The sequence below is a fragment of the Poecilia latipinna genome, unplaced genomic scaffold (genome assembly GCF_001443285.1).
Source record: "Poecilia latipinna isolate Pla-1442-1.1 unplaced genomic scaffold, P_latipinna-1.0 Scaffold0, whole genome shotgun sequence".
Lineage (NCBI taxonomy): Eukaryota > Metazoa > Chordata > Actinopteri > Cyprinodontiformes > Poeciliidae > Poecilia > Poecilia latipinna.
In genome coordinates this window covers 1,034,996-1,043,411 of record NW_015112616.1, presented here as the reverse complement: position 1 = coordinate 1,043,411, position 8,416 = coordinate 1,034,996, and the positions used below count along the sequence as shown (strand labels likewise).

Sequence of the window (8,416 nt, the reverse complement as noted above, 5' to 3'; positions counted from 1 at the left end):
CAAAATATAATAAATATATTTAAAATGTTGTTTTGGTTTGTCTTTACCGTTTTGTTATAACAAGACCAAATGTTTTTGTTTAATGTACTGTAAATAATGTACTTCTACATATGTCCAAAGATGGAGAAATGCTGTGCTGGGCTAGCAGGCTGGAAGAGTTTTAGACCGGATTGTTTGGAGTACTCACTGCCGTCTCTTTTGCTATCTTTAACAGATGGAATAAAAGGCGGTAATCCAGATCTGTTTTCCTGAACTCACCACATCAAAGACACAACGTAGAGCTTGAGGCTGGACCTGTCACACATGCTGAGGTTCTCTCTGGGTACTCTGACTTCCTCCCAAAGATCAAAAATATGACTGTAAGTTTAATCGCTGAGGTATGAGAGTGTGTGACCATGGTTGTTTGTCCTGTATGGCGATCTGTCCAGGTGTACCCAGCCTCTAGCCTCGTGCTGGAGATTGGCACCAGAAAAGTTTCATACCACAAATAATTCCTTTGTATTTTGCTGCCAATGACCCAGGCTTTCTTGTAGTCTTGAAAGTAGTTTCAATTTGAGGTTCTTCAGGCTTTCTGAAGTTTTCCTTTTGAGTTTGAGTGCTTTTTCACTCATTCTCTTGTGAGATTTTATGCTTGATCTTAAATGCATGTTGTGCAATGTCTGCTTTAAAAATATATATATATATATATATAAAACAAAGAAACCAGACAAGCAAAAGAAAAAAGGAAAGTCAGACTAAAAAGACTTTCCACTTTACATGAATAGCATTCGAAAGACTTGCTTTAGAAATAGAAGTGCTTTATCTTTTAGCTACCATCTAATCCATGCAACATTTTACACAAACAACTGTTTGGGAATTACCTTTATGTTTGCGAAACCACTTTTCCATAGATTCAACTAAATAAATTGGAATGAAGTGTAACTTTTCTCTTACACAAAGTGTCTGAAGATCAGATTTAATTTTTTGTTTGTTTAGTAATGTAGAGACACAGTCTTTCAATGAATAATTTATAATTTAAGTAACAGCAAACAATGAAACAATTCCCCTTTTTATTAATTATACTAAATACATAATAATACATACAATAATACATAGTAATAAATTATACTAAAATGAGTAAAAATAAAGTAGAAAAGAGAGACGTCCTTAAAGTCTGTAGAAACATTTCTCAGAACCACTTAAAAAATATATATACTAAATAATACAAACGAGTTCTTGAAAGCACAACATAAAGAAATGAGAATTCAGTGAATTCTTTTGCAAAGGGCTGTCTTAGTACACATTCACTCAGTTCAAATGACCTGTGTCGCCCCTTAAAATAGATATAAAATTCATGAGATACTTTTTTCCTAATATAAAATGACATCGATATTATTAATTCATTTAGGAAATAGAGGTTTTGTGTCACAGTCAAGCCGTGGACTCTAATTATAGTGTGATTAATAGTATGGTAATTGCGATCCCTCCCTAAGACAGATTCACTTGCTCAAAATAAATCACAACGACTAAAATCTCTCGAATCCCTGTGATCAAATATCCATCGTCAAGGCTTAAACCATTCTTATACATGGAGTGGTAGTTTTTAGTGCTTAAATGGTTAGCCTGGCAGAAACCTCAGTGGTGGATTTTTAAAAATCTAATATTGAAAAAAAAAAATGTCACACTTAGTCTGTATCTACTGTCACACTTCACTCAGCAGACTATGCGAAGCACTGTAAATACATTATGCTCTTATATTTTTAAATGAAATGCCTTCCCAACAAGTTGTTTTAATTGGAGACAGCAAAGGTAAAGCATTTCATTTATATTGTCTCAACATTTAAACAATCCTCTAAGAAGAACTTTAAGAGCCGAGTAGAACCTTTAAAGCTGAAAGGCTCTCTTTTAATTAATGCACACCGCATTAGCTGCTCTGAAGGGGAAAGAGCCAAGACAAATTGATCTTAAAAGACACAAACTAGTGTAGACTGCCCCTCAGACATTTGTTTGGTTGTAGTGTTTATCCCACCACACAGCACCTGTAATTTCTCCCATATGGTGTCTAACTGATATGGATTAAACAATTAAGACTATTTTCTCTGCATGACTTCTGGCTTCTCTCCCTGCCTCACAGAGCTGCATTTCAAATTAAATTGCCCCCAAAAGACGAGTTTGCTTTACTTCCCCTGAACAATTAAATATGGCAGGCCCTATCTCTAATTCAAGCAAAAGGGTTGGTTTGGTGACCGACGTTTAAATGTGAATCTACTGCTTTTTACTTTTTTTTTTTTTTCTTAGTCACAACTTTTCACTTTAGTTTTGTTTTCATAGCTTCCCATCTCTCATACTAAACATTAGTAATGGTGGTGACGTTGGAATTCATTTAAAGTGTTTAGATTTAGAGTAAAAAAAGTTTTCTTAATATTCAGCCTGGACTGCATTGCGAACTTATTCATGCTTCTTTTAATTTAAATTTTTTTCCAGTTTTTTCCATCAGCTTTTGAACCAGTTTTGTTAGGTTAATTCAAACTAGTGCATAATCTTCAAGAAGCGAAGGAAACGATGCATGATTTTACATTTTTTTCGTCTGTATTTGTACTTCCTGCCTCCCTGAATTAATGCTGTACTTTGTAGAACCGTATTTCACTGCAAGACCTTCGGGGATGTCTCCACCAGTTTAGCACATCTAAACAATTACAGTCTTGCCCATTCTACTTTGATAAAATACAAAATAGTTTAAGCACAATGTTTTCCCAGAAGTTCTCCACATGATTTGTTTAAAATTTGACTGAGTCATTATAACACAATAGATCTAATGAGCTAAACCATTCTACTGCTGCGTTGGCAGGGTGCTTAGAACATCAGCTTTTGAACCAGTTTCAAGTGTTTGGAGCCACTAACAGGTTTTCTTTCAGGAATGTTGGTCAGTATTTAGCTATTTCCTGTCAACTGTGACCTGTTTTCCTGTCTGAATAAATTCATCCTCACAACATCGTGTAGTGAGGTTGTCATGTGTCACTTGGCAGATATTGTGTTAAGGTTAATATAAAAGTTGCATTCTAGTTTCATCTGAACAGTACACTTTCTCCTAGATGTTTGCTGTCTCTTTAAATAGGACTGATGATGGTCATTCTTCAGTGCCTTTCTTTTTCTCACTCTGTGATAAAGGTCAGATTTATTGTCTGCACAATTAAGAGTTATTCTGTAAACTCTGCAGTTCCTCCAGTTACCACTGGCCGTTTGACTGCTTCTCTTTGATGCTCTCTGTGCTCGGCCTGTCAGTTTAGGTGATTAGCCATGCATTAGGACTGAAGTTGTACCACATTCTTTCCATTTTCATATGATAGACTGAACAGCTCTATGTGAAATGTCTCCCAAGCTTAAGATATATTTATAGAATTAGGTTTACAACCTAACTCTAAACATCTTCACCAATGTATCCTTCATCTGTCTGTTGTGGGTTTTTTTTTTTTTTTTTTTTTTTGGTCTTTATGATGCTGTTAAGCATCTTATGTGCTTAAAGTTTGTAAAGTAAATATTGCAGTTATTTTGCTTCATTACTCTTAAAAGAAGTACATAATAAAATACTTTTGAGTTCATTACTGACAGATGCAGGAGAAACATTTGGTTAAAAATAGCTGCCCAGGCAAAAAAAAAAAAAAAGTGTTTTATTTCAGTTCAACTAAGATAAATTATTGTTCAAATTTAATTAAAGACCATCACAAGTTTTACTTCAACAGCAAACAATTATGTTGCCACCATACATCTTAGCAAATGAGGCTGTCTTGTCACACCTTATTGTGGAAAGGAGTGAAAACAGACAGGTGGCAGAAAAAGCTGTCTTTTGATTTAGAAAGCTCAACCCAATTAAACTTTATAAATACAGAGAAGACAGGTGTTTTTTCTGTAGTGACTTAAAGATTTGCAACAATACCCCAAAGCAATAGCTTCAACTGCACAAAGGACACCCAAGTGTGTTGAGGTTAATTGGATGACCCAATCCATCTCAATTAAAGATTTTAAGGCGCACATCCCCTGGTGTGTGTGTGGAAATTGAAAACGGCTGCAGATGGTTCTTCCTAAGGGGTTGCTGCAAATAACTGCTGGCAGATATCACCACTGTTTGAAACATGGGGGGAAACATTTGCTCGGGTTAAAATTAGTTTTGAGTAGTATCATTTCAGAACATTGACTCAAATGCCACAATAGTCTCGGTGATTTCTGTTGTGATCTGGATGAGGCCCAGAATCAAAAACGTGATTTTGTCCAAGATTATGCTGCTGTTGCGAATACACACAGTCCGTATGAATTTAAATTACATGGTCCATATTTCAATCTGCCCATTTTGTATCTGCTTAATCCTTGCAGGGCCAAATAAATTCTCACCTAACAAAGCAAACTGGATCTAATCTCTGTCTGATTCGAGAAAAAATAAAATAAAAATCTGAACGAAAACATTTATGCAGGACTTAAAAAGCAAAAACCAAAGATATGTATAAAGTGGACAACTTTTTCACAGCACAGTATCATTTTTAATTTCAACATCGTACCACTTTGAGGCAAAATAAAAATGCGCTGTGAAAGTGCAGTTGACAGATATGCATCTGCTGCAGGGACATGCATATTTGCCTGCAGCATTGTGACATATTTCTTCATGTCACATTCTTTATGTGAGATAAATAATTTCTTAAATGAAAACCATAGTACAGCTGCTGAAAAAGGAAATTCACTTATGGCCATTTAACTTAAACAGAGCTTGGTATTTTTACTGATTTTATCCTTTATCGTTGTGTTATTTTTGTCATACAACTACCATCTATTGACTAATATTATAATCAAACTCTAAATCAAGTTTAGCAGGTTTAATAAAAAAAAAAGAGGCAAATTTACATGTTCAAGATTCAGATCTTTACACACACATTCTTCCATTCCCACATCACAAAAGCCATCTCGACTGTTTGTGTTGACACTAATAGAGTTGATTTCCCATGGCATTGTGGTACATCTATTGCCACACACATTGGCGGGGCTGAAGTCGCATCATGTTTACACTGAACACAATGACTTCTGCTTGCCCACACTGCTTCTGTCTCACACGCACGCGCACACACACACACACACACACACACACACACACACACACACACAGTTAAGGAATTGACAATGTCCAGAGGGATGCAATGTGACATCTCCAAGGTTCAATGTTAACCTCATTTTGTCATTAATGCTGTGATGTTACTGCCAGCACAACAGACAAGAAGAGCATCTAATCAAAGACGTGCACTGCCAAACACACATTACAGAGTGTAACATCAAAAAAAAAAAAAAATAAAAAAAAAAAAAACATATAATTTTGGTTTAGATTCGGGGTGAATCTGGAGATGTAGCTTCTTTTGACCTTTCTGACCTTATAATCCTACAAACATTTCCAAACTCTATTGTGATCTACCTGTTTCTTTTTTTTTTTTTTTTGTTTGTTTGTTTTTTGGGGGGGGTTAGAAGTTTCAATATATTAACCTCTGAGAATGACACAACAAAATGCACATTTAATAATATGCATTAGAATCATATTATCTCTGGCAAGTGAGATGTGAATACCAAAGAGGAAAAAAAAACAACAATGATGGTCAAGTTTTGTTATTCCTAATTGCGTAGTTGTACAGATATTGAATACATATACAGCATTGAGTAATTTCTTTCACCATCAGGCACCAGTGTTTAATTAAAAAATACGAGCCAATATGAGCCACATTTTAATTGCTGGTGTTATGATATGTTTAGGCAAAATTCTTTGTTTTGGCTAAGGGCCATTCATATTTATAGTTTTGCTAAATATGCAGGCTAACAGCATTTCTGTTAAAATATTGTGAAATGATTATTTTTAGCATTATCGTCCTTTTTAGAAATCTGTTTTTCCACATTTAGACTACTTTTTATTCACTTTGCTATTCAGAAGTCGGACAAAAATATCAGCATGCTGCATATATTTGTCAGCTGTGTGAAAATGAACTCTGATTTTGGAGGCAGAGCATTCATTGATTTTCTCCTTTAAGCAATTTACTGAAACACCAGAAATAGCACATTTCTTTTTGTCTGAGAGTCATTGAATATTGATATTTCATTATACTAAGGTGTGACTCTTATTGATGTTTTGCTTAGATAATAGATTCAGCCAATATTATTTGACATATGTCCTACAGGTAATTACAGAGCTAATTGGGTTACGGTAGGCTAGTCAAGGATTTAATTTTTCGCATGAAGCAATTTGCTTGACCAAACATCGGCCCAATTAAATCCGTACTCTAGAAGTGGCTCAGACTAGAGGCTTTCAACCATGGGGGGCACATAAATATTGTGAATATTCACAGGGTAATTGTTAAACAGTGTTTGTGAGAAGATTTAAATGAGAATAGAAGTTAAGACTTCCAGTGATACAGTGAGTAGACTGAATGGAGTGGCTTTCTTTACACTGACTGAGGCAGGTTTGTGATGAAAATGTTTTCTGAAAGAGGCTTAACTGTCATATCAAGAGATCCACCCACCACAGCATTGAATCTCTGCGGCTCCTTCAGAGTTCGCTTGGCTCTCTTTCCCTTAACCAGTATGTCTGTTTAGGTGGATGGCTGTGTTGTGGTTTTTATTTTCAGATGATGAAAAGTTCAGAGCTTTTCTTTCATGACCAAAACATGTTTTAAACTTGTCCACAATTTTATCTCTGACCTTTCTGCTTTTATCGTTGGTCTTCATGATGTTGTCCTCACTAATTTTCTATTTACCAACCCTCAAATGTCTTCTAAGAACAGATATTGATAGATTGATACAGAGACAGTTGAAACTGGACGTCCACATACACTAAAAAGGGACCTTTTTTCCCCCTCATTGTCTGAAGTTAAATCAGAACAAGCTCCTCTTTTTGAAGTCAGTTAGAATGATAACAATTATTTCTATTTGCTATATGTGACAATAATGGAGAGAAATTCAATTTATTTAACTTCCCTTTAGGATAAATAAAGTATTTTTTTTTAAATTTGTAAATATGTTAAAGATTTCTTTATAATTGTCTTTAAAATTAGTAGTTCTTGGTTCAACCTTTGGAGATAATGTATCAAGGAAGGATTCTTGGTAAAATTAAATTATGGACAACCCTGATCATCCTCTTAAAAAATTGATGTAAAACAAATGTGTCTTCAGTCAAAGGTTTATTCAGTATCACTGTATTCCAGATGGCTACATGAGATCCTTGCTGCAAACAGCCAACAGCCTCTATAACAACTCTTTGAAGAAACTTGGATGCGTTAGCCTAACTTTTGAACTCCCTCTGGAATTAATAACATTTTTGAACTGAGTCTATAATGCCTGATAAAGCCTACCTCCCTGTTGATCCACAGCTATGCAACTCTAACATTCAGTGTTAGTTACAAAAAAAAATAATTCATGCATTTATCACTCTACCTAGGACTATTCTAATTCTCCGTTATAAACTGATCGAAACATTTTTTTTTGTAAAACTGCCATAATATATCTACTTTAAGTGTCTTCTAAATGTAAAACTGACATTAAAATCTGTCAGGAAAAAAATATTTTTTGAATTTGAAAAAAATGATCTTTTAGAGATAATAAATCCACTCCATTTTTAACAGAAGCTTCACTGAGACTGCATAGTTGCAGTTAGTTTAGTGAGAGTCATGCTTCAGCTAGACTCATACCGCAGTGAATTCAGGAAGTAGGGAGTATCTCCAGCTTAAGATTAAGCTTAAAATGCTCCTTTTTGATAAATCCTATAGTAGGTTTGGCTTAGGTGACATTGAAGTATCCCTTTAGTCATGCTGTTGAAGTCTCAAGGTTCTGGCAACCCCCAACAATGTGTTGACCATCTCTAGTCAGTCTGCTGTCTTTAATCTCTTTCTTTTACATTTACATATATACCGTAATCACATTGTTGTGATTAACCTTTGTGTTTTCTCCCCCTTTTTTCCCTTTTCCACTCCAGATTTTGCTGATTTGGCATTTCCCTGTTTGTCTTCCCTGTTCTCTCACCCTCCACACTGCTGCCTCCCAGCCAGTCAAGGGAAATGCAGCTGTCTGTCTTAATTCTTGTACTGCTAGAGGTCTCTTTCTATAAAGAGGGAGTTCTCTGCTTCACTGTCACGCACCACATTGTGCATGCACAGGGTGGGGAAATGAATTAAATATTCAATGCAATCTGCTTCAAGGGCAGTGCAAATTTTTTTATTTTTATTTTTTTTTACAAATAGTAATTTTCTAATGATTTTGTCATTATAGAGTGATTGAATCAGTCTCTGCTGAATTGAAATAACATGTAATTGTATTGAGTTATATGGAATGGGGGTGGTGCACAATCATATAGTTAGCATTTTTACATGATGGCAGCAAAATTTAATTTACACACTCAACAAAGTTTGTTACCATAATAAAC

General features: G+C 35.1%; 1 long non-coding RNA gene across 1 annotated transcript; it reads left to right on the top strand.

Annotated features, from left to right (window-relative positions):
- Window positions 1–174: 174 nt before the first annotated feature.
- Window positions 175–8,182, top strand: LOC106942101 (uncharacterized). Its single transcript, XR_001424367.1, has 2 exons — window positions 175–359; window positions 7,970–8,182. It is a non-coding gene; the product is annotated as an uncharacterized LOC106942101 (long non-coding RNA).
- The last annotated feature ends 234 nt before the right edge of the window (window positions 8,183–8,416 follow it).